At 42.0% G+C, this 24,978-nt stretch overlaps 1 protein-coding gene and 1 long non-coding RNA gene across 5 annotated transcripts in view; both read right to left on the bottom strand.

The window, feature by feature from the left end:
• The window catches only part of NHSL1 (NHS like 1), a 240,735-nt gene that overhangs the window by 174,136 nt on the left and 41,621 nt on the right, over positions 1 to 24,978 (bottom strand). The window lies entirely within an intron of this gene.
• Positions 742 to 24,978, bottom strand: part of LOC146359589 (uncharacterized) — a 41,023-nt gene continuing 16,786 nt past the window's right edge. For both annotated transcript variants that reach the window (XR_014786710.1, XR_014786711.1), the window contains one exon: positions 742 to 24,519. This is a non-coding gene — a long non-coding RNA (uncharacterized LOC146359589). The remainder of the gene's footprint in view (positions 24,520 to 24,978) is intronic.

Here is a 24,978-nt window from a genome sequence, read left to right on the forward strand (position 1 = left end):
GGGATCTTTTCATTTATTATTTAAATAAATGAATTTATTTCAATAAATAAATTGAAATTACCCTTTCAGACTACCCTCACAAAGTGGCTTACAAAATTACAAAACATGAAAATGCAATTACAATTTAAAATACACAGAGAGAGAGAGAGAGAGAGAGCAACAGCTAAATATTTTTAAGTCAGACCACAACGCCATGCCTCCAAGTCCCATGTCAGAGAGATAGCCCAGAAAGATAACATGGTCAATGGTATGAAAATGGTATCAAAAGCTGCTAAAAAGTCCAGGAGATCCAACAGGGTCAAACATTCTCCATCCATTCCCTGGCATAAGCCAGCCACTAGTTTCTGTCCCATCCAGTTGCCATCTATTCCCCAGCAGAAATCACCCACCGCTTCCTGGCCCGAATCCAGACAAGAAGTCAGACTGGAATGGATCTAAATCAGTGTCATCAGAAACTGCCTGCAGTGACATGTCACAACTCACTCCAAGACCTTGCTCAGAAATGGTAGATTCTTCATAGCCAAGGGCCTGGCTTCTTCAGGAGTGGTTTCATTACTTCTTCAGGATCACTGGAACAACCCCATCCTTTAATGAGGCATTGACCATATTGTAAGCCTAACCCTGGAGATTTCACTACCCAGGAAGGGTAAGGATCTAAAGCACAAGTGGTAGGCCTCAACCCTCCATGCAGCTTGTCAACATCTTCTTGCATTTTAAGAATTTCCTTTCCATCTGCAGAATGAACAAAGCAGGGAAGTCAACCAATAAAAATGTACTCAGAGCTGGAAAGTGATGGTGATGCCGGTGGCAGCAAATACCAACATATTTAGAACCACCACTATTTATAGTAATGTATTTTTATCTGGAAGGTACAGGGGAAAAACCAAGCAAATACCCCTCTTGGTCATTTTATGTCATTATTACCACTTTTAAAAATGCACCTTCCAAATGAGGCACATTGTTTTATACATGCACTGCTTCCTCGTATAAATAAATAGTATTTATATTACAATAAATACATACATACATACATACTATTTCTTTATATGAGGAATTATGGGCGCAATCCTATGGCCACTAGACAGTGGCTAGACGGCCATAGGATTGGTCGGTTTCTGGGAACTGCCTCCCCACCCCCCGCCCCTGCTGTCTCGTAAGAGGCACTGTTCACCCCAGGGTCTGCGCTTGTAAGAGCAGTGCGGAGCAGGAAAAAGGGGGCGTTCCCAGGGGCGGTGTGACACTTCCTATGGGTTGCCTGGCCTCCCCCCCCCCGCTCCCCACTCCAAGGTCCTGTGACTAGACAGCCAAAATCAGCCATCTAGCTGCGAGTGCAGGGCAGCCGGAGCACAGAGGAGAAGATCCCCTCTGTACTCCGCCTGCCTTGCACTGGATAGGCAGTCGCCTCCGAGTCCACATAGAATTGCAACCTTATTCATATAAATGAATACTAAACAGGCAAGAATTTATCAATCCAAGGATCTCATTCACACAACAAAATACAGAGCTCCTCCCAGTGAAGCCTTTCTTTGGAGAACAGCAATGAAAGCAAATGGATAGTTGGCTAAAGAAGCTTTCCCTATTATGGTTTAAAGCCATGGGAGTTCTCAACCAAATTTTTCCCATTTACATGCCCGTTTCCCAAGGTGTTTGGGCTCAATACCAGCATATGGACTGCAAACCAAGAGAATTGGTGGTATCCAAGCACAAGTACAAAAATACAACTGCCTTCATTAATGGGACAGATTATAAAATTCATTATCACCATTAAACAAAGCAGGAAGAAAAAGGCACTATTTTTTAGAACTAGGATGTAAATAGGAGTTTGTCAATAATACCAAGCAGAAATGGGTTTCAACAAACCATTTATTAGTGACTATGGCTAGATCTACACTATTGCTTTATAGCGGTATTGAAGTGCACTGATAACTGTTGGGGCACATTACACATTTGATATACTGCTTTGGTAGTGTTATTTCCTGCTTTTCATTCCACATTACCCAAAATACTGCAACAAATGTCATTGTGTGTCCTATGATGTATAAATGCGCAAGAGGGATATAGCGTTACCGTGATGGGGTCGTAATGATACGGCACAAGATGTAGATCTGACCTATGTTTTCTGGGAAGCAGACTACAAAAGGAGCATGTCTGATCAAGAAAGGAAGAGTAGGTACAGTTTTTTTTTCATTTGATTTTTCAGCACAGCTCGATGGCTGAACCTACTCCACTGAAAATCCAGTGTCTGAAATCCTGTGTGGTGACATAACATTGGCATATGCATGTCAGTATCTGATGCTGCAGCCCTGTATAAACATGCATGTCTGAACCAACCTGACCTTTACTATTATTTTGAATTTGATTTCACCATATATATCTGTTCCTAATGGGCAACAGCCTTTGGCCTGTGCACAAGACACTTATCAGCCCTTCTGCAACAATGTAAATAGTCATTCTCAAGGTGCCTGTTCTTAAGCAATTTGTCTGACAGTAGCCTCTGAGTGTGGCCTAAACCCAGGATTTATAATTTGAGCCTCTTCAGCCTTTTAATTAAAAGTGGCCATTTTCATCACTGTATCTGTACATTCCAGTAGGGGGGTGGGCAGAAAAGACAAGAGAACCCAGCTAGGAAAAAAATCAATCTTAAATTAATATCTTGAATAATTTGGTAAGAATGTAATGAAGCCATTCCCACAGAATTTTAAAAGCAAGTCACTGTGTAAGTTCTTAAATGTGTATATTTATATTGTACAGCAACATATCCTGGGCCACCAGTAGAGAAAGCCTCTGAAAAACATTACAATCCAATTATTATTATTATTATTATTATTAAATTTATTAATCGCCCATCTGGCTGGTCACCCAGCCACTCTGGGCGATGTACAACATACAATAAAAACAGTTTAAAACAATAAAATTCTACAATAAAAACATTTTCTAAAATACCCTAACCCACCCCAAATGCCTGCCTGAACAACAGCGTTTTTAATGCACGACGGAAGCTCATTAAAGAGGGGGCATGATGGAGTTCCCTAGGGAGGGAGTTCCACAGAGTGGGGGCCACCACATTTTAAAATAATGTTTAGGTTGTTTTATTTTTAATTATGTTTAATGCTGCATTTTAAATCTTTTTTTTCCATTTTTTAGCTATTCAGATAGTTGTCTCATCTTTTTTTAAAAATTCATTTTAAAAAATATTATTTTTATGTTTTTGATCCCTGGTTTTGCAATATTATTGTGCATGTCACCCTGAAATGTTTGGCTATAGGGTGACTCATAAATTGGAGGAGGATTGTGATGATGATGATTATAGCACACAAATTTATTCTGTTCCACTATTAATTGAGATGGCAATGGGTTGGACGCTGATTGCCTCCTTGGAACATCACCTTGGTAGGGATGCTTTAAGGAGTAGTTTCCCATTTTACAATCATGAACCTTTGTTCTTCACATGCAAACACATTTTTCTCTACAGATTTCATACTAACAAAGCAATTCAGCAGACATTGAGAAGAAAATGTATACAGGGAACTGCAGTAATCTTTCCAAAGCCTTACTCTATCCTCAGCAAATACAAAGATAAAATGTCTAACAGTATTCAGATCCCTGACTATTCCTATAAACCACAGCTTCCTTTAATAAAACAAAACAAATAAGCAAGACAGCAAACCTTGCTTTTTGAGAAATTCTGACAAGGCTTGGCAGTTAGTTGTATTATGCTAGAGAACATCCTTTCTTCTGTACAGAACAGATTTATGTTGTATTCAAATACCAGGCAAGAAATGCATGTAAAGAGAGAAACACAGCTAAACTGCTTCCTGGTTTAGAGCATGAGGAAGCCAAGACAAATACTGCAGAAGAGTACTGTAACTAAGCCAAACTTTTCTTTTGGTTTCTATATTGGCACCCATTTAGATATTGTAATTTGCTAGGAGAGTCTCTTGAAATTTAGTGGGACTCTATTTCCTTTCCAGCTTCCAGAAATGATTTCCTTCACAAATCTTTAACTCCAGATCTTATTGGCAATGTTTCTAGTTGGCTATTTATTTTATTTTATTTTTATTTTATTTTATTGCATTTATACCCCGCCTTTTTTTTTCCTCTTGCAAGGAACCCAAGGCGGGTTACATTATCCACCTCCTCTCCATTATCCTCACAACAACAACCCTGTGAGGTGGGTTGCAGGAATCTTTTGAGTAGGCTCAGAACCTTTATGTTTCATAATTACTGCATTCACACAAATCAGTAAAACCCAGAATTGCTGGAAATTCTGGCTTATTGTTAAAGAGCAAGTGTGCTGGTGTTCTCTGCCCCATTGCTCCTGCTGGCCCCTCCTACAAGTGTGAGCAGCTGGAGCAGCCTTCTCCACTGTCATGCCCACCGTATGTATTGGAGTGCAATTCCCACCATTCCCAGCCAGCATGTTGATGGGTGGGAATGATGCAAGTTGCAGTTCATGCGGTTGTGAACGGCTGGTTAGAGTAACTAAGAATTTACTAGCAATAGAAAACATAGTGTTATGGCCAAACCTTGTCTCTCCTCTAAAAGCTAGAGTTTCAAACCAGGGTTTATAGTTGGCTTCTGGATCCTGGTTTGTCACAGGAACAACAAGCCAGAGTCCGACTTTGGACCTAATGTGAAGTTTCTATTGCTGGTACATTCCTGCCTACTTTAGGTGCTCCTGCTTGCAGGAGGAGCCAAATGGAAGCGATCAAGCAGCGTGCACTAGCATATATGCTCATTACCAATAAGCCAGAATTCTTATTAACTGTGGCTTACAATTTTGTGCAAATGCAGCCAAATATGAATTAACAGAAGAAAAAGCAGTTACAGTACTGCACTTACTTGACACACACTAATGCCTATTGAACACAGAGATACTTCCATCATAACAAACATGCTTAGGACTAGTGTGCACCATCAAAAGATGAAGGATGTGGCTAGTTCGATGCTTCTGGGAACCCCATAGGCAAGGCTTATGGTTGTTGCCAGCAACTGATATTCACTGGCATACAACTAATATTGATGAATTTGTCTAATCCCCTTTTAAATCCATCTAAGTCAGTAGCCATGCATACATTATGTATGAAAAGCAATGTGGTATAGTGGTTAGAGTGTCAGACTGAGGTATGTTTCCACCAGCAATTTACTTCAAGCCAGCTGCGTGTTGAGGTCATTAGGAATAGATGATGTTGTGGCCATCCAGCAGCCACCCCAAAGCTTATCAGGGAAAAACCGGATTTCCTGAGACTGCTTAAAGTCCGATTCTTTTCCTCAAGTCGGGTTCTCCCCAGTATAATTGCTGTGTGTCCCAACCTCCGCATTGACCTCGGGTATGCTAGCCCTGCCCAGGGGTGTGCCTTTCACCGTGACCCCGGTCAATGGGTGTTTCCTGTCTCCTGCCCCTGTGATTCCCAGCACAAACCAATTACTGTCTACTCAGAAGTAACATTGTGTTCAATGAGGCTTCTCTACCAAATGCCCACATCAGAAGAAATTCATCCCCCACCCTCGTTACAGCAATCAAGCGCAGCAACAGGATAGAAAGATTGGGGCTCGTTAGGAGGCTTCTCTTGTACGCATCAGAAGCAATTACTTCTAATCTGCACCTTCCGTAGGGAGAAAGAGGGGGAGAGCCTGGAAGGGGGAGAGCCTCTCTTATTGGTTGAGCAGCCCCTGCCACTCAGTTAATGTTCACTCCACCTGCCCACACCCTACCTGGAAGTATGTTAGGAGAAACAACTAAAAATGGGGTGATGCACACCCCCATGGAGCCCTGCCTGGACCAAAAGCAGCTCCTAGAAAAATGCGAGTAAGCCACTCTTTCCTTCTCCTTCTGTTCTCATGGAAACAGGGCCTAGGACTGGAGAGACCTGTATTCAAATCCTTAATCAACCATAAAGCTCACTGGGTGACCTTGGGCTAGTCACTTTCCCTCAGTCTATCCTTCCTCACAGGGTTGGTGTGAGAATAAAAGTATATGTGTATACAATGTAAGCCAGCTTGAGCTCCTTGGAATACAGCAGTATATAAACATAATTAATTCATTATCCATTGTGTAAAAATTTACCATGTTTTGTGTGATGTGAATTTACTGTCGGGGTGGTAACTTCTGGCAGTCTGGGGGCAATTCCCCCCCCAAAAAAAACCCACCAGGAGTGCGTACCCCTGCCCCCCACTGCTGCATCACCAAAATTTGGCAGAACGGAGGCAAACTAGCAATGTTTCTTCTTTAAAGTAAGGCATGGTCTGCTTTGAAGCAAAACCAGGTTCCGGGAGCACTATTCTGCTTCAAAACAAAGTGCATGGTCCACGTATGCCTTGTTTTAAAGAAAAATCACAATTTTTTGCCACTGGGCTGCTTTTTTGCCACCGCAGCAGCAAATTCGGTAGGGAGAGCAAAAAAAGGCAACCCAACTCTGTTCTATTGGATCAATGTCATCACCAAGTTCTAGACTTAAACAGAAGAGCTTCCTATCCATTTTCTTCATGCCATGTACAATTTTAACATATAAACGGTACATTTCTACCGTTTTTCCCGCCAACCCTACCCCATGTTCTTTTGTATTAAACTCAAAAACCCCAAATGTTTTAGTTTTTCCTCACAGGGAAGGTGCTGCAACTGCACACAGGTTGATCTTTTGGTTGCACTTTCCCCTACCTTGTCCAGTACTACAATATCCTTTGGGGGTTGAGATAAGGTCCTACCTGTACATAGTATTCCACGTGCAGCTGCAACACAGATTTATATTAAGGCATCATGATACCAGTAATCATGCTTTCAGTCCCTTTCCTTATCACACCTGCCATGAAACAAGCCCTTTCACAGCTGCCATACATCAAGCTGATGTTTTCAGCGAACTATCTAAACGTCAAGAAAAGAGATCTTGGGAATACTAGTCACTGCCAGTTCAGACCACAGTAGTCTATATGTGAGGTTAGGATGTTTTGTCTAAGGGCGTCTTCACATGGAGCTTTTATCCCGCTATTGAGACTGGTTATTCATGGAAGTTTCCGGGTCCTTTAGATGACATCGTCAACCTCCAGGGTGTAGAGATGCTCTACATGTGCATCACTTTACACTTATTTACACTAAACCTTATTTGCCATTTTGTTGTCCAGTTTGGAGATCCTTTTCGAGCTCTTTGTAGCCTGTTTGGATCTTCAACATAATGAAGTACTTGTTGTCATCTGCAAACTTTGCTACCTTTACTATGAAAAGGGCAATGTTTTCAGCCCCAAGGGCAGCAGGTGGTATTGGCACATGCACGCATGCGCGCGCGCACACACACACACCCTGAGAGAGAGTGTGTTCACTGAGAGTGTTCACTGAGAGAGAGGCTTTAACTCACCCTCCTTCCTTCCAGTGATCCTGAGCAGGATTGCTGGGGTTGGCGATAGCTAACCCCCCTGCACACTCTCCAAATGATCTTCATCCCCATCTCTGGGACTGGATCAAGGTTAAAGCCTTTTCCCCACCCCAGCAATGCTGAGTAGGATTGCTGAGATGGGGTGAGGTTAAAGTGTCCCTGCCAATCCAGTGAACTTGATCCAGATTGCTGAGAGGAGAAGCTTTAACCTCGCTCAGCCATCCTCCTGGAAAAGCAGGCATGTAACGATGACTCTCCCCATTCACCTTCTTTCCCAGTACAACTGAGGTGTTGGCAGCCTGATCATGCTGGGAAAGAGTCATGTAGGGACAGTCATCCATACATGCCTTCTTTCCCACAGCAATCAGGCTCCAAATAATCCACCAATCAGCTGTTTGGTGGGCTGCCAGGAGGCTGATTACCCTAGGAAAGAGCATGTTGGAGATGACTTTCTTCATGTACCCTCTTTTCCAGTCATCCCCAGACCGGGGGTGGGGGAACAGGGGAGGACAGACAGCAGCATGGTAGCAGCACCAGGCACCCACAGCAGGCCACACAGGTGGCTATCAAGGGTTGAATGCAGCCTATGGGCTGCCCACCCCTACAATAGAAGAAAACTGTTGCTTTAAAAAAAATTGGCTATACACAGAGGATTCTCATGTGCATGTGATAGTTTCTTCATATACTTCCCACATTCAACACTAATCAATTTCTCCCTACTCTCCTAACATAGATATAATAAGAAAGATATTTTCACAGGCACATATCACTTACACAGACTATTTTTCCCATTATCGTATACCTATTAGAATTTAATCCCTCTTCCCTATTTGATTTATGACATTTCTGGGTTATCAAGACATAGGCTAAGATTTGTAGTCTAAAATGTGACTGTTTGAGCAAGAGCATCTTAGGAAATTTAGGCCTATTATAGGCATATAAAAGATAATGTGTCTTGGAGAGCAAGGGCTTTAAAGAAAACAAATCTGCTTGTTAGGATTATAAAGTCATGCTGAAAAATCATTTTTAAAAGCTTAGAACAGTATTAAATTTTGTAAAGTATACCAGAGCCAGGAAAGCATTTGTAATTGATACAATGAAAACAGAAACTGTGGAATGTGCCATGTTAATTTAGCAAAGCTGTCCTGTTCATAATCATGGGAATCACACAAGATATATGAATTTTACATTCAGATGCCAGCCATTTCTGCTCCCGAGTATGAAAGGTTCACTCAGAAACGCCATTAGGAAATATTCAAATATTTCTGTAGTATTACACCACTTTTAACAGGCAGCTTCAATTATCACATAAGTGGTGGTTCCTACAAATATAGAAAAGAAAGGTATGTGTGTGGGGGAAATCCAACATAAGCCAGATAATGTGCATCTGCCATACCCAACAAAGAATTTCTCAGCTCCTTACATCTGGGAAATATTAATAAGAAAGATAGGCAAATAACATAGAAGAAAATATCTACTAACCTATACAGATTTGGTAATTCCTGAGTTACTAAAACAGCATAAACAGCTATCTCAAGATGCAGAATGAAATCAACAAGAGTCTAAATTCTCATTGTATTAAAAAAACCCAAAAAAACTTGTATGGCTCATTCCCAAACTTGAAAGTTCTCCTAATCATTAGCAATGAACAAAAGCCACAAACATATGCAGCAAGTTACCAAGAAAGCATAATGAACTGTGCTCACGTTATTCAATAAAATGAACGCATACAGAAGACCTCTGAAGCATGCTACTTATTTGTCCTGCATCATAACATAGGTTTTGCAAACTATGGCAGGTGCCACACAAGAAGGTTCATTCAGGCAAAGTAACTCTGGATAATGTTTCTAAGTTATCAACACCCAGATTATCTGTGCTTCTCAACAAGCCACTCCCAGAAAGGGGGATCTTGTTTTCCACACTAATCAAAAGTTATTATGCAAGGAGGAGGGATTACCAACTAGACTTGGAATAGTTCAATGCAGGTATAAGGTGGACAGAGTGAGGGGCTTTGGCTGGAGAGAAGTGAGTTCAAGCTATAAAGATCCCTGGGTGGCCTTGGGTTACTAACTCTCAAATATGTCCCACCTCATAGGGATAAAGTGAGCTTGGAGGCAGGATATAGTTAAACTGTAACAAATCAGATATTATTTCGTAGACAGGCTCTAGAGAAATGTTGGTCTAACCATACTTCATACTGACTACAAAAATATTTACTTCTCAAAAAAACTGAAAGCCCTATATTCTTGCAGTGCTATAAATACAGAAAAGAAAATTAAAAACCTCAATATACCCAGGTGCTTGGAAGTTACATCATTTAAGTAAACAGCTCCACTATACTTCATAAACATGAACAAGGTGGGCATTTTTTTCTATCTTCCATAACCCCACCCCGTATATCTGATCATGCTAATGGGCCATATTAATATTACAAGAATGTTTACAAAAATGTAAAATAATGTGCAATTTGAATCTACATCCATATAATAAACTTCTATCCAAAGCACTTGCAAAATGCTTTTCCCTTTACATTTCCAACTCCAATTCTAATTTAAAGGGACAAATGAAGTTTTTCAACTCTTAAAATACCATTCAAATCAGTTCTGAAAGACCAAGGAATCAGATGCGGCACATTCTTCTAGGAAAACAGGTCATGCTTAAAACCATTTCTATACAGCTTCCACTCATACTACATGTTATAATCTCCTCCATCTGGAGTGAATTAATACAAGAATACCAAAACTAATTTGGTTCTGCTGTAAATCTGACATTATCTTGAGACCTTCTGCCCAATTCTTAAACCCTCTCCTGATACAAGACTTGCTAAAGCATGTGGCACTTCTGGATCCAATTAAATCTTCCTAGTACTGCTACCAAATGATGAGTGTCTCTTATTCTTCTGGCTGATCTTCATCATTTAATTTTGATTAGCAAACCATTTCTATTTATCTAGTTCAGACAATGGGAAAGCTAGTGGTAAAAAAAATGCAATCATTAATTTCTAGTCAAACACTAGTTTGCATGTTCATATATACAGTCATCTCCAGCAGAAAAAACAAACTACTAGTTTCAAAGGAGAACTTCAGCTTGCCCTAGCAGCAGGGAGCTCACCTGAGGCAGCACCAAGACATTCATAGACGCAGTTCTCCTTGTCTTAGAGGCTCCTTCATATAAACACTGGCATACCAGCTACAGTTAACACCATGTGAGGAAAGTCAGTCCCAGTATTCTATCATACTTTTATGTGAGTAAAAAACGTAACCTAGGATATGTCAATGTAGCCTATCACTATCTGGTACTGTATTTTAAATCATTGTGTTATAGAGTATGAATGTAACATGTATTGTTGATAAGAATTAACTGTATTTCATAGGAGTGCTATTCATAATAACCTATGTATGCTAACTGTAAGTGATTAGTAATGTGATTTGTTCTGTGTGTGTTGTGAGATAACCGTGAGTAATGGAAAGCATTCTTGGAAATGGAGGAAGGTTGCCACAAGTGGGTTGGTTAAGTACTGGAAGCAGAGAGCTGCTTAGCTTAGCAGGGATGCCTTCATCTAGGTGTTAAGGTGTCAATAGCAAACCTGGCTCCATTGGAGGAAATAGGAGTAGTGGTATGACCACATACAAAACTTAGGGTGAGGTCATCAACGTAAGGATTATAAAAAGCAAGTATTTGATCTGATTGCCCAGAGAGATCCTGGGAGAACAAGAAGACTACCAAGCATGATTACATAGGCTCTGCAAACTATGCTTGCCAGATAGGTAACTATAAGATCTTAATGATGACTGCTTTGCTGGTTGAAAAGAACAGAAATATGTTAAGCCACCATTTCATCCTAATTACATTGTATGTAGTAAAGTGTTGTCCTAGTTTCTTCATTACAAAGATTTGTTCTTCTCTAATACTGTTGAAGCAATATCTATTTTGTGGTTCCACTTTGTGTTATTCAGCTTGAAGAGGGTTTCAGAGACCACAATCCATATAAATTAATTCTTGAAGCCCAAAACACTAAATTGAGATTCAAACATCTGTTGCTGAGTGGGGTCTATCCATATAGCCACTGTTTTCTCTCTTGCTCAAGTGGCTCACAGACACACTTGTTCAAAGAAGAGAAACGAGCTAGTCAGATGGAGCGGGAATGGATCTCTCGTCTTAAGTGGTGCCCCATGCTGGGTGCCACTTGAGACGAATAACTCTTTCTCACTCCATCTAACTAACTTGTTTCCCAAACTTGATCAGGTGAATCTCAGATACACCCGTTCAAGTTTGGGAAACAAGCTAGTTGGATGGAACAAGAAAGAGTTACTCATCTTATCTGCACTACTTCTGGGTTCTTTTTGGTTCTTTTTATTTTTGTACTGTAATTTAAAACTTTTATACTGTATTTATCATCTTGTTTTTTAAGGTTTTAACTGTTGTGAACTACCCAGAGAGCTTCAGTATTGGGTAGTATAGAAATGTAATGAGGGAAGCAATCCTATGCGGATCAGCGGTCGCCTCAAGCCCAGGGGTAACCGCCTATCCAGTGCAGGGTGGGAGGAGTGGTGAGGAGCGGATCTCCTCCTTGCTCCCACTGCCCTGCTTTTGCAGCTAGACAGCCAATTTCAGCTGTCTAGCCACGGGACCTCGGAGTGTGGGAAGGGGCAGCTGGATGACACATAGGATGTGTCATACCAGCACTTCCGACCTCCCCACCCCCGGGAATGCTGTTTCCCCTGCTCCGCGCTGCCCTTCTGAGCGCGGGGCCGATCCACACTGCCTACAAGGCAATGTGGGAGGGGGTGGAGGTTGGTTCTCCAGGAACCTACCTATCCTTGCTGCTGACTAGCAACCATAGGATTGCACCCTAATTTTATTTAATTTAAAAATAAAAATGTCCTTGAAACTTTTCTTCTCCAATGCAGTTGAGTGTCTATTTACAAGACTGTTTTCTACAGCCATAGACAGATAAGGAAATTAAATGCTGCATTTCAGTGCTAAAGGAGAAATAAAAATTGCTAGCATATTTCATTGTATGCACCGTTCATTATCACACGGCAAAATACAGACATTCTTCACTGACAAGAAGCTACAGAGAGTCAGCGCTATCAGATGTAATGTTCCGCTTAGTTAACTGCACAGGTTTCAAAAGTTTGAAAACACTAGCAAACAGAGCAGCTTTCTATGAGACAAATGGCAAGGGGAAGACTACTGAATATTCCTTCCATAACAAGTGTCTGTACTGAAACTGAGCCACCTCTACACAGTGTTCTCGCACCATTCCACAAGGGATCCCAAGCTCCTATGCCTCAATACTTTGTCAACTACACACACTTATTGTGAATAATGTCAACTGAGCATTGTTCTGTGTATTATTTTTTGAATGACGATTCAATATATCTGTGAAGACTTTCTAATCACAACAAAATCTTTAATCAATGAAATAACGTTGCAGAAAAATAAAGATTAAAATGCACAGTGACAGAGATGGCTCATAAAGGTACTCTAAACTGAGGCTTTTTCCAAGGCACATTTTCAGTGGTATTTAAAAGGCTTGCAACAATACCTTCAAGAAAAACAAATTGATAACTGCCTAATACAAAACTCTGCATGTAAGCAGATACCAGATTAGGGCTAATACACTGTATCGACACACCACACCTTACTCTTAGATTAATTTCATTTTTAACATTGATCAATTCCATTTTTAACACTGGATTTCTTCTTCTATATAACTTCTTTCTATGACAGTCAGACTGGCCTATTTTTAAAATCACAGCGCAGCTGTTAAATGAGTACAGGGTGATACTAGGCCATGGGAAACACAGAGATACGGTATGGTGGGGAGCAGGAGGCACCAATCCCTAGGACTGAGGAGAATCCAGCAGGAAGAAAAGGAGGCTGGAATAAGAGGCAGGCAAGGACAGTGCTGACTGCTGCCCAGGCAGCTGCTGACTGTTGCCCAGCCAGTAATTACACATTACATTAATTACATAGCGTGCAGCTGACCCTCTCTTTATTACTCTAAAGTGCAGAGCCCCCAATCTGGATTGGGACCACCATGCATGGAAACGAGATGTTTAGACCTCCCTTCTGGCTCGCTTTCCAAAATTTGTCCCCGGGTAGCGGTTATAAAAAGGAAAGTCTACATTCATGCCTATAGGCTTTCCCCACCTTTTCAAACTTCCGCACAGAGGATCATATTTTGGAAAGCAAGCTGGTGCTGAACAGGTTTAAATTTCCCCGTCACATACACTGTGGTCCTGATATAGATTGGGAGCCCATGCACTTACTCAGAGTGAGGAAGAGAGGGTGCTTTACATAACGTATAGTTTGACCCCTAGTAGATCACCACAAGGCAGCAGGGCACAGATCTAAAGATTCCCAGTAGAAGGCCTGACAGCTCTCAACACAAAGCCAGACAATGTTCCATGTTGATTCAAATCAGAGTTTCCACGTTCCCTTGATCAGAGCTGATAGAAGTTTCCTTAGGCAGCATACTGTCATGTTCATCAGCAGAGCGTTATCAAACGCAGGAGTCAGCTATACACACTTATCTTGTCTATGGATAGCAGCCTTAAAAACTGCTGTCTGATGAAGCTTCACAAAAGACTTTGAGATGTTTTGCCTGAAGGCAAACAAGGGGGATCAATATTTGCAGTCTACTGTAACACTTTTGTAAACCTCTTATCATTTTTATTCTTTCTTTTAGCTTTAAAAGGGATTAATGTCACATGCAGTGACAACAGACATTCGCTGACACTCCTACAGAAATAGTACATTACTGTCGCTCAATTCAGACTGCACAGAACCCCAAGCCACAGACTGAAGATAGGAAATGTGTCATTTACTACATGCTACCTCTTCTCTTCCTCCCGCTCATATAGATTCCTCTCTTTGTAACAATTTTTTTTCTTTCTTTCTTTCTTTCTTTCTTTCTTTCCTTCCTTCCTTCCTTCTTTTCTATACCACCTTTCTGGAACCAACAAAGGCACTTTACAAAACTTCTGAAAGCAAAAACCATAAACTAATAAAGACACTGTAAATTGGTAAAAACAACCTTTTACCATAGTTTGCTGAGATGTTCAAAACACCAAATGGTTGGATCCAACCAGGATTGTCAGAAACTATGGATTGCAAAATTACTTCAAGCCATTGTTTCAAATAATGGTTTCTAGGCCATTCGAGTTACCTTGCAAAGGTCTAGGAAATTGTAAATTCCTCCTTGAGAGTGGGAGAGGTACCCCTCTCTTTAAAGGAGGCAGTCATTAGGCCACTCCTGAGGAAGCCTAACCAAGACCTGGAAGATGTTAACAACTGTAGGCCAGTTGCCAACATCCGTTCCTGGGCAAACTGCTCAAGCAGAAGGTTGCCAGCTAACTCCAGACACTGTTGGATGAAACTGATTATCCATAAGAACATAAGAAGAGCACTGCTAAATCAAACTAAGGGCCTATCTAGTCCAGCATTATATTAACACAGTGGCTAACCAGCTGCCTGTGGGAAGTCCACAAGTAACACATGAGTGCAATAGCATCCTCCCACCCATGTTCCCCAGCAACTGGTATACAGAGGCATACTCTCTCTGACATTTTAGATATTTATTTTTATTTACAACATTTGTATACCACTCCACATCTAAAACAGAAAACATACAATAATAAAAAAGGATAAAAGATTAAAACACCATATGGAAGTTATTAAAAACAGAATGCCAACAAAAACTATGGCTGGTCATTTAAGGAATGCTTCCTAGAACAGAACTGTATTCAGGAGGTGTGGGAAGCAATACAGTGTTGGCGCCTGACTGACCTGCAGAGAAAAGGAGTTCTAAAGAAAGGGGGCCACCACACTGAAGGCTCTTCTCCATGTGGGCTCCAATTGGGCCATAGGTCCATTTGGAACCACCAGGACCATGCATGCCCTCTGACGATCTCAGTTGGTAAGAGAGAAAGTACTATCTCAGGTATCCTGGTCCCAAGTTGTTTAGGGCTTTGTACACTAGTACCAAAACCTTAAACCTGGCCTGGTAAGCGAACACGCAGCCAGTGCAGTTCCATCACTGAAGAAGTTTCATGCTGAAAGGGACAGCTTTCGACAACAGCCGAGCTGCTGCATTCTGCTGCATTCTGCACTAGCTCCAGCTTCCGAACCAGCCTTAAGGGCAGCCCCACACATACAGAGTGCATTGCAGTAATCCAGCACTGAGGTTACTAGCGCATGGACCATTGTGGCCAAGCTAGGAGAAGCCATAGTTGGGGAACCAGCTGAAGCTGGTAAAAGGCACTCCCAGCTGCCATGGCTACTTCGTCCTCCAGCAATGGTGATCGATCTAGGAGTACCCCCAAATTATGGATCTTTCAGAGGGAGTGCAACTGCACCCAGAACAGGCAATGGACCTACCTCCTGTACTCAGGAACCACTCACCCACAGGGTTTCTGCCTTGCCAGGATTCAGTTTCAGTTTATTGGCCCTCATCCAGCCCATTACTACATCTAGGCACTGATCCAGGACTTGTACAGCCTCTCATGATTCAGATGACACACAGCTCTATCTCCCTGTAACATCAGCATACTGATGGCAGTTGGCTCCAAATCCCATAATGACCACTCCCAGCGGTTTCTTATAGATGTTAAACAACACTGGGGACAAGATGGTACCCTGCGGAACCCCACAGCTCAATTACCAAGGGGCCAAGGAATGATCAACCAACGTTACCCTCTGAAATCGGCCCTGCAGGTAGGACCAGAACCACTATAACACAGTGTCTGTAATACCTATCGCACAGAGTCGATCCAGGAGGATACCATGGTCGATGGTATCAAAAGCCAATGAGAGGTCAAGCAGAATTAATAGTGTTGCACTCCGCCCTGTCCCTCTCTCAATAAAAGTCATCCATCAAGGTGACCAAGGCTGATTCAGTCCTGTAACCAGATCAAAACCCAGACTGGAATAGGTCTAGATAATCAGTACCCTTCAAGAGTGCCTGCAGTTGCTCCACCACAACCCTTTCAAGTACCTTCCCTAAAAAAGGGGTATTTGTGACTGGAAGGTAATTGTCTAGTACTGTTGGGTCCAGACTGGGCTTCTTCAGGAGTGGTCACACTACTGCCTCCTTAAGGACAGCAGGCACCACCCCTTCCTGTAGGGAAGTATTGACCACTCCTTGGACCCGCACAGTCATACCCCCTCGGCTAGCTTTTATTAGCCAGGAAGGGCAGGGATCAAGAGAGCATGTGGTTGGTTGCACTGCTGCAAGAACCTTGTCCACATCATCAGACTGCAGCAGCTGAAACTGATTGCACAAAATTGGGGAGATGGTAAAAAAAGGTAAAGGTGTCCCCAACCAGTCGTGTCTGACTCTAGGGTGTGGTGCTCATCTCCATTTCTAAGCCGAAGAGCCAGTGCTGACCGAAGACGCTTCCGTGGTCATGTGGCCGGCATGACTGAACACCGAGGTGCACGGAACACTGTTACCTTTCCCGCCGAAGCGGTACCTATTTATCTACTTGCAATTTCTTGCTTTGGAACTGCTAGGTTGGCAGGAGCTGGGACTGAAGACGGGATCTCACTCTGTCATGCAGCACTCGGGTCTCGAACTGCTGTCCTGCCAACCTTCCAGTCTGCAGTTCAGCGTCTTAACCACTAAGCCACCGCGGGCAGATGGTAGCGTCCAACAAAGCTGGAACTGCGCTAACAACAGAATCAAGTTCACTGCTGAAATAAGCAATTTTGTCTCAAAGTGCAATGCAAAAAGGTCACAGAGGGTCCTTGAGGGTGCCAGGGGGGCATTTTCTGGGGAGGATGTTAGCAGCACCCAGAACACCCAGAACAGCTTCACTGGACAGCTATTTGAGGACGCAATGGAGACAGCAAAATAAGCCTTCTTTGCTGCCCACGCTGCCATGCAGTAGGCAGGATTATGTGCTCTAGAGCCACCAGGACTAGTGGCCATTAATAGCCTTATCCTCCATGAATTTATCTAATCACCTTGTAGAGCCATCACTTTATTTTGTGGAAGCGAATTCCATAGTTTAACTATGCGCTGTGTGAAGTATTTCATCTGTCCTGAATCTCCCTCCATTCAGCTTCATATGGGAGAGAGAGAAAAAAGTCTCCCTATCCACTTTCTCCACACCATGCATAATTTTGACACTTTTATCATGTCTTCTCATCGTTACCTTTTTTCTAAGCTAAACAATCTGAGACGTTGTAACCTTTCCTCACAGAACAGTTGCTCTAGGCACCTTGATAATTTCAGTTGCCTGTTTCTGCACCTTTTCCAACTCTACAATATTCTTTTTGAGGCACTGTCACCAGAACTGCACAAAGTATTCTAAGTGTGGCTGCACCATAGATTTGTATAAGGGCAGTGTATGCTGGCAGTTTTATCTTCAATTCCTTTTATAATTATGCCCAACATGGAATTTACCTTTTTCACAAAAGCTGCACACTGGATTAATCATTTCATCAAGCTGTCCACTACAACTCCAAGATCTCTTTCTTGGTCAGTCACCACTAACTCAGATCCCATCAGCTTATATGTGAAGTTGGGATTTTTTGCTCCAATATGCATCACTTTACACTTGCTTACATTGAACTGCATTGCTATTTTAATGTCCATTCTCACAGTTTGCAAAGAACCTTTTGGACCTCTTCACAATCCCTTTTTATTTTTACCACCCTAAATAATTTGGTGTCATCAGCAAACTTGCTCACTCCTAATTCCAGATAATTTATGAACAAGCTAAAAAGAACTAGTCACAATACAGATCCTTGTGGGACCCTGCTGTTTCACTCTCTCTATTGCAAGATTAGCCATTTATTCTTAGGGCATCTCTACACTTGCAATTTATCGCACATTCATGATTGGCCACTCACGGAAGTGTACAGGTCTGTTACACGATGTCATAATCCTCCAGTAATTTCCCCACCATTTTCCCCTGCCTATCCTGTGTTATCCCCAAAGAGAAAAAAATCAGTATTTTTTCAGCCTGCGCAATAGGAGCGCCATGGCCTGCCTAGGTACTTCTTCTGCAGCACGGAATACCCTCTTTGTTTGGGGTTGTTGGGGACACGGTCATGATGACGATGGCAGTGACGTCAGGGTAGTGGGCATGTGAGTATACTAACCTGCCAGCTTGCCGCCATGCCGACTTGCCACCATGCCATGACTAAATGCAATGCACCAACTTTTGCTCCCAACTTTGGCTGTTTACTCCACAACACAGAATGGCCAGCATGCCAACAATTCGCTAGGAAACCAATGCATACAGGGGCAGGGTTCGGGCAGTTCAGTGGAGATTGCTGTCCACCGCATTGTGTGTCAATCACAACCAAACTACCAGTAATCTGCAAGGGGAGGAAAAGGGGCAGGAACCAGGGAGGAAATTTTGCGATGCCCCCAGTGCATGTAATGGCTTTTTGCGGAAAAGTAGCCACCCCGTGAAAGGGTAAGGAACAGAATGTAACAAGATAGGAACAACTGTGTAAAAGAGCCTGATCTAATCCCGCAATGAAACCGGGTGGAGAAAACCCCGGTATTTCTGCCTCCATGTGATGAACCCCTTATTCTTTGCTTTCTGTTTTCTACCTCGTTACCAACTAATAAGAGGATTTCTTTTCTTATTCCACGACTGCTAAGTTTGCTAAGGAGTCTTTAATGAGGGACTTTGTCAAAAAGCCTTTTGGAAGTCCAAGTAAACAAAAGCTCCTCCTGAGTTCATATTGCATGTCCTACTTCTTCTTCCTCTTTTATTCTATGCAGTAATTCAAATGCAAAAATGCTTAATGTGGAAATCTTACGTATCTTTGTATCCATACTAGTTATGCAGTAACTCTGAAGGAATTTCCCCCTACTGTTTCATACATTATCAGAATATGAACCTTGTCGAAAATATGTTTTACTTCATTGAGGGTGCAATCCTATGGGGATAGGCGGCCACCTCCGAACTTGGAGGCCACCGCCTATCCAATCAAGGCAGGAGAAGCACGGAGGGGATCATTCCCTCTATGCTTCTCCTGCCCTGCATTTGCGGCTAGACAGCCAATTTTGGCTGTCTAGTCATGGGAAGGCGGAGTGGGGAAGGAGGCTGCCAGATGACACACAGGATGTGTCGTACCAGCATTTCTGCCTTCCCTGCCCCAGAACACCCCGTTTGGGCCGCTCCATGCTCCTCTTCCAAGCGCGGAGCATGGGGCCGTTCTCCACTGCCAAGGCAGCGCAGAAGGCAGGAAAGGTCTGTTCTCCAGGAACTGACCTCAGAGCATGGGCTCCGAGGTCAATTCCCAGAAAACCACATATCCTATGGCCATCTAGCCACTGACTAGTGGCCATAGGATTGCTCCCTTACTTACTGATCTCAGTTCTGAAAAAGCAAATAAAAAGTACAAGCAACAGGCTCACAGAAGAAATGCTATAAGCTTTAATATAGGTTATAATTAACATGCATCATATCCATTGTTTCTTTGTCCCACAAAACTCTTGATGTATGCAATCGGCCAGTTTGCACAATCGCCACAGCCCACCATGGCTTATTTAAGCCAAAGTGGGTCACAGTGCGTGCCAGCTGTCCTTTTGAATATTTAAGCCATGGCGGACAGGAGCCGTGGCTTATTGTGTCATGTGAACCCAGCAAGCATGGCTTGTGCAAGGGTTAAACAACCCTTGCATAACTATTTAAGTGCCCCTTTAGCTTGGCATATCGTATATTTCTTTCAAATTCTGGGGGAAACTACTGATGTACTTTATTCATGCTTGTTGAAGAGGTGTGCCTTTTATTGATCTGGTGAAATTCTGAGCAGAAGTTTAAAAACTATCAAGATTTTTCTACCCTATGAAAACCTATGGCAGGAACTGCTGGCAAAGTTATGTCAGGCATGCTCAGTTTTATTCTGAAGCTAGAATGCTGCCAGTGTTTTGAATTCCACTGTTCCTGTCAGCATTCTGACAGCTGGGGTGGGGTAGCAGGGAACTGTCAACAAAGATAAGAATGAGTTTATTTTGAAGGCTGAGGGAGTCACTCTCACTGATGAAGTGAGGAAGGAAAAGCAAAAAGCTTTGCTGGAATCATGTGCAGGCTTACTCACAAGTAAACTATTCTGAACATACAGGACATAGCTATTCATTTGTACACATCTACTCAATTACCTGTTTGTGCTTTTTTCAGAACACTGTAGTAATACATTTCCTTTTTTGAAACCAGGGAAATTCAATAATAAAAAAACCTGCCAGTTTGAGTCCAGAATTAAGGCTGTCTCATGCTCCACAAAGCCCGGAAATGGGAAGCTTAGGCTGATCCCTTAACAGATATGCCCTGTGATCAATAATGATGTTGTGCAATGTCAGAAATTGTATTAAATGGATACTTTATTATTGTTCATGATTTCTTGAAGATTCTACTTGTTCTAAAATCATGGTTTCTTGTAGGTTTAATAAAACTGTTCTTCACAGTTACTGGTTAAAACAGTGGACCCTAGGTATTTTTTTTGTTTTGTTTACAGTTAACTGTCAGACATGCTCTACTTTTAGCTGCTGAATTTGCTTTTTCAGTGTAAGACAAAAATTTTCTGCCTTTACAAAATTAGAAGTTGACCTTAACGTTTGGTGAAGTCCACTTTGATCATTTCAGAAACAGATCAGATACACTGGATGTATACCAGGAATCTAGAAAATTGCAAAAAGCCTATGGGATCACTAACAGAAACTTTATGAAAACAAGGAGCTCTGGTTTCAAACAAAGCAATAAAATTCCATTGGACATGGAATTTTCCCATTGGATATGGGAAAAAAATGCTTGTCAAAACTGAAAGCAATATTTTTTTCACAAGTTAAACATGGTACATTAATGAAAATATATGGAATCCAAGTCAATGAAGTTCTGAAATGTATAACACTATTTTATTTTGGTCTCTCTTATTTCATAAATGTGTACTTGGAAAGGTTTATAAACTTTGGGAGGCATATGCCCTTGCATATATAGTCATACAAGGCAGAACTCCATTCCTGAATTAATCTAAATTGAATTTGTCATAACAACATCTCTGTTGTATTGAGATTGATGGTGAACAAGATTTTAGAATGATTCTGTTTACATAGAGATATGTTTAGCATATGTTTAGAAAAATTGTGTTGCCTGTTTCTTAGAATGCTACGGAAGGACCATCACTACACACTCTGTTTTTGTTCTGCCATAAAATGTTCTTATTGGTCTCTGATTTTTCTGCTTATTTGGTTCTTCAAATTCATCAAGTTTATCATTGCTCTTTCTGATTCTGAACTAATCCCACTGCCGTGCCAAGAATTTTGTAACTGAAATAGGGCCACTGAGAAACAAGAGAAAGGTACCTGAACGCTTGGACAAACATGAGATTTAAGAGCAGAGATCTGCAGATTCAACAAATCAGAAGTACAAAGTATATTCAATGATCCAAATACCTGCTGATTTAAGACCAGAGTTAAGGTTATCTCATGTTGGCTCAAGCTCCAAGAAACCTGAAGTTCAGGCTGATATCTTAACAGACCTGCCCTGTGATCAGTAATGATGTTGTGCAATATCATACATTGTGCTTGCTTACAACTTGACCTACTATGCACCCACACTATTCCTGGGTCTTTCAGGCCCAAATCCAGATGGGGAGGATGGAGTACATGGGACCAGCAAAGATGCCCCATGTTGTCCTGGCCCTGTATTGTTTTATGAAGCAGCTGAACCTTACTGTATTGCTAGAAGAATCATCCTGGGAGTTGACCCATGCCTGTTTGTTGCTTGTAATAAGCATGTACATTTTCCCCACCCTTCCTCCAGTGAGGCCAGAAATTATTCTTACATGGTTCTCTCCAGCCCGTAAGTTAGCTTAGGCTGAGTCACCTGCTCATTCAGCCATAATAACAATCCCTTGCTTGACACTGTGTGAATAAGCAGTCAAGCACCGCGAACTCATGTACTCTTTTTTTCTCCATCCCTCATGTGCAGCAGTCCCTGCCTGCTACCCTATTTGAGGGAAACCACAGTTTTGTATGAATGGCAACCTATAGTTTGTGCTTGCCCTGCTAACTACAGGAGCCACTGGGGCCCTGGACTAGAACCAAGAACCCTTGATTCTCTGAGCATCTGCCTCTTGTGGTGAACTACCAGAACTACAATCAGAACTCTTCCTGGACAGTTACACGTTTTCAGGCTCTGAACTGGCCAATCCACCAAGATGGTCACTGGGCCCTCCTAGACAAGAAGAGCTATAAAGAGGGCTTTGCCTCTTCCTGGCTCTGGAAACTTTCAGTTTCTTCCTTGGCTCTGACTCCTTGCTCAATCTTCTTGATCCCCCATCACAATTCTTGATTTCCAGATTCCCTCTGACAGCAGCCTATAGCTCAGCCTTTATACCAGGAGTAAAACCAAGCCCTACACAGATTGGAGACCTCATTCATGTAATGCTAAACTATTGTGTTCTGTCTGAACCACACATTCTAACCTAATTTTCAAACTGTTAGTGGTCTTTCCTTCCACCGGCAATCTTCCAGAGCAATGAACAGGTCAGGCAAGGGTTCTAGGTCATGGTCTCAAATTTATTCAGGAGAATGACTGGTGCAAAAGGCTCACTTTCTGCTGGGCTTTATTGTGCACTCATGATTGGTCACTCATGCTGTTTTGCAGGTCCTTTACCCAACATCATCACCCTCCAGGGCCCCTCCTGTGCTTTTTGGCCATTACAGCAGCTTTGTTCTCAACAGGGAAAATGCACTAAGAAATTTTCTCATGCTTTGAAGCACTCCAACGGCTGGTGAATTTCTGGAATCCTGCTATATATCAGCTATACCACAGTGCCATCTAGTGGCTGTATAATGAAACATATAAAACTTGGCCAGAAAGAAACCCCCAGGAAAAAAACATGCGTAAAGGAGCCAATCTTAATCCCGCAAGGAATCCAGAAGCAAAAGCCCCAATAAGGGTGCAGGATTTTAGCCTCATGTAGAGAAGCCCTAATGAACTTGAGCACACTCCGGGAGAGAGTGGAGGACAGGAAGGCCTGGCGCGCTATGGTCCATGGGGTCACGAAGAGTTGGACATGACTTAACGACTGAACAACAACAAGAGAAGCCCTAAGTGTGAACCAACTGTGCACCCAAAAGACACGGGAATTCCGCAGCATGCAAGTGAACATGGGAAAAAGAGCCATTAACATTAAAAAAGAAAAAAAAATGACCGTACTGTCAAATTACCATGGGAAACCAATACAATCACAAAATGCTGATTAAAAAAATAAACATACAAGTTAAGACCTTTTTTTAAAAAAAACCCCCACACTCATATATACTCCTAGGCTGCAATCCTATACACACTTACCTGGAGGTAAATTCCATTGAATTAAATAGCGCTTACTTCTGAATAAGACATGCATAAGCTTGAGTAGTTAGATCCACTTTTAAATACATCCTTCCTTAAATCCACTTCTCCCAGTGCATTAGGTTACAGACAATTCAGCAATGTTCTTGTTGACCTTCAATTAATAGTACTCCTTGGCTAAGATACCAGTATTCTAGCTATGAATTATCCCAGCTTAATGAAGAGCTATATCAACAATGCAAGACCAAATATTAACAAAGGCCAAAATGGCCCTTCCTACACTTGATCTTAGCCAAAAAGCTGAAAAGTGATTACCAATTGTTGGTGTATTTATACTAATTCTCCAAATCAATCCCTGCAACTGAGAGTATTTCTGCTGTAACAAAGAGTGCCCAAAGGCAATGAGCAAACAGCAAATGAATCCATTGATTATTTTATTAACTTATTACACAGCTTTTACTGCAAAACTCTTATTTAGTTCAGTGGAAGCTATTTTCCCATACTACAACTGACTTATGTATTAAGAGTCACCCTGGTTTTACAAATCAAAAATAAATATAAGGAAATTACCTACTGTAAAATGGAAGTTTTGGTTATAAAGGAGGTCCTGTTAGAACAAATTCAAGCTTGTTGATTCACACCCCTAACCAGGTGTGCTCTTAAGCATTTTTGCAAACTATAAAGGAGGGGGAAAACACAGTACATGGTACTACTTACGTTAAGAAAAAACATAGATGCAGAGCTTCAGTGATACTGGTTGATGTTTCCACCCCGCTCGTAACATATACATCAAGTTGCAGCACACTAAAGACAAGGATCTACCTCTGTAAGAAATTATTAGCAAAGTATCACTGCACCTTATTTAAAAAACTATCCCAGCTCATTAGCTACTCTTTATGCTTCATTAAACTTCAGTTATCATTGTGCTCTGCTCCATTTCTTCCTGGCTTCCTATAACTTGGCTGACCCTACACTCCTTTCTAGGTAGTAAATAGGCTGACCCTACAAACTTTGCAACAAACTTTCTAATATTGATACGTCTGGCTAGTTCTTGCTGCACATGTGACCCAGGGCAGAAAATGCAAGGGAAGAGTTATGTGCAAGGGGAATTCAGTGGGTGGGAAGGACTACCCCCCCCTCGAAGTGCTGAATCTCTCTAGCAAATGCCTCCTCCTTCCACTACTGAAACTACTCGGATTTTTCATGGTATCTATTTAACCTTTAACGACTTTCATCAAAAAAAAGGAGAAATGTCTAGTTCCCCTCCCCCTTGAAGCCAACCC

This window comes from Heloderma suspectum, chromosome 1, assembly GCF_057233095.1.
Source record: "Heloderma suspectum isolate Gila_16-S chromosome 1, 16-S_ref, whole genome shotgun sequence".
NCBI classification, from domain to species: Eukaryota; Metazoa; Chordata; class Lepidosauria; order Squamata; family Helodermatidae; genus Heloderma; species Heloderma suspectum.